We start from the raw sequence: 2,556 nt of genomic DNA, 5'->3' as shown, positions 1-2,556 counted from the left end.
CCCGAAGATCCTGAGTTCAAATCCCAGCAACCATATGGTGGCTCACAACCATCCATAATGAGACTGATGCCCTCTTTTGGTGTGCCTGAAGACAGCTACAGTGTACTTACATATAATAATAAATAAATCTTAAAAAACCTAGTAATGTGTATTAGGAAGTTCTTAGTGATATGCAACTGTTACAGCAGAAGGTTCTAGAAAAACTTCTGGAGCTCAGTTATCATATAAAGCCTGGGCAGCCAATTCATAATAATATTTTTAAAGATTTATTTATTCTTATATCTTAGTTCACTGCAGCTGTCTTCAGATACACCAGAAGAGGGCATCAGGGGCAGGGGGAGGGAGAGGAGGGGGAAGGAGGTGGAAGGGGGAGGGGGAGGGGAGGGGGGATCTCATTATGAATGGCTATGAGCCACCATGTGGTTGTGGGATTTGAACTCAGGACCTTCAGAAGAGCAGTCAGTGCTCTTAACCGCTGAGCTATCTCTCCAGCCCTGCCCCCCTATAAAAATATTTTATGTTTGTATACTATTGTGTCTTTTTCACAGAGCCTTGCCATGTGGTAGCTGATTTCTTTCTTTCTTTCTTTTCTTTTCTTTTCTTTTTTTTTTTTTTGAGTTAAGAATTGAAGCTAAGAACATGGATGTTAAACAAGCAAGCTGCCACTGGGCCAACTCCTTCTTTACCTTCTCTTCTGAGACAAGGTCTCACTAGGTAGTCCTGACTGGTCTATAACGCTATAGTCCAGGCATGTCTTGAGTTCAACAATCCTTCTGCCTCAGCCTCCTGAGTACCTGGGATTCCTGGCCTACATGACCAGGCTTTGGTTTATTTGATTTTCATAGTACCTCTGTGGACAAGTCCTTATGGGAGAAGAAATAAAAGCTCGTGTTGGTAGAACCAGATTCACCAGGGATAAATTCTTATTCCATTTTTACTAATTCAGAACCCTTTTTTTTGTTTGTTTCATTAGACCAGGGTTAGAAATACAGGTTCCTCTGTAGCCCCAGATCCCAGAGCTTTGGGCAATCGCTGGGTCAGAATTTTTTTTTCAGATGCCAGCTAATTTGTTCTGTTCAGATTATATGGCTTATCATTATTTTTTGATTCAACAATTACTCAATGAAGAGTAAATTAGGAGCAGGAATTCAATTAACAGTCAAAATAATATATTTTATGGCTTCTCAAGAGGCAGACAGACATAGGAAGTCTGTTTTCGACTAAGAGAGGACCCTGGGAAACTCCTGGGAAATGTGACATTTCTGGTCATGTGATCACAGTCTGCTGTGAAGCCTAGTGAGCACGTCAAAGCATTCTCTACACATCAGGCACATTCTGAGCATGTGTACACTTTACTGTCTTTATCCTCACAATTCCCTGGGGCTGACCATCTCCCTCAAACACAAGGAACAGGAAGTACTGACGAACATCGGGTGGCAATGGTCAGTGAGTGCAGCACCCGAGGGTGAGATACCAACTAATGGACTGAGTCAGAGACCAGTGGGGCAGGGAGGGGCAGGGCTCCCCTGGCCAAGGATACCGTAGTGGCTTAAAGGGGAATGGCCTCGTGGGCTCACAAGTTTAAAGACTTAGTTTCTGGCTGATGGAACTGTTTTGGAAGGACTGGAAGGTGTGGCCTTATTAGAGAAGTTGTATCAATGGGGACACCCCTTCCCCCACTTTGAGGTTTCAAAAACCTCCTGCCATCTTTAGTTTGTTCTCTGCCTCCTGGTTGCAGCTTGAGATGTGAGCTCTCAGCTGTTCCTGCTGCCAGCCCTTTCCTCTACCATTGTGGACTCTAACCCTCTAGAATGGTAAACCAAATAAAACACTTTTTTTTAATAAGTTGCCTTGGCCATGTTGTTTAACCACAGCAATAGAACAATGACCAGTACAGACACCTGTGTTGCCTCCTTCCTTCTCCGACTGTGTGCGTGGAGGGGAGGCTTCATTCCTGCACAAAGCCCTCCATTCTACCACGCTGGCTTGTCTAACTCCATGTGAACTTTTGCCATTGCTGTTGTTCTTGGGTGGTTTCTTTTTGTAGCCGTGTTATTCTGTTTTAGGATAGCTCATACTGTAGCCCAGGCTAACCTAAAACTTACTATGTACCCCAGGCTGGCCTCAGGCTTGTGTGTCACTGGTTTCTGCTCCCACTTCTTTTACTTAAAGTCATCGGTTCTTTCCCAGAGATCTCTAAAAAGGGATCAGGTAGCCCATACTTTTGAGTTACCCTTCTCTCCTAAAACTGATTCCATCTCATCTGCTCCTCTACCCCTCCCCCAACCCCATTGCAGTTACTGACCTGAGCATCCATTCTGGTCCTCCTGGCAGAGGGGCCACAGCATTCTTGAGTCTCTCTCTCTCCTCATTGGTTTATCATTCAGTCTTGAGGATGCTAATGTGTAAGCACCTTCCCAGCATCCGTACTTCTCTCACTGTATCTTAGTTACCGTCCTATTGCTGTGACAAGACACTGCTACCAAGGCAACTTATAAGTGAAACCGCTTTATTGCGGACTTGCTTGTAGTTTTAGAAGGTTAGTTCATTTCTATT

This window comes from Apodemus sylvaticus, chromosome 16, assembly GCF_947179515.1.
Source record: "Apodemus sylvaticus chromosome 16, mApoSyl1.1, whole genome shotgun sequence".
In the NCBI taxonomy this organism is placed as follows: Eukaryota; Metazoa; Chordata; class Mammalia; order Rodentia; family Muridae; genus Apodemus; species Apodemus sylvaticus.
Note: the sequence above shows the minus strand (reverse complement) of the source record.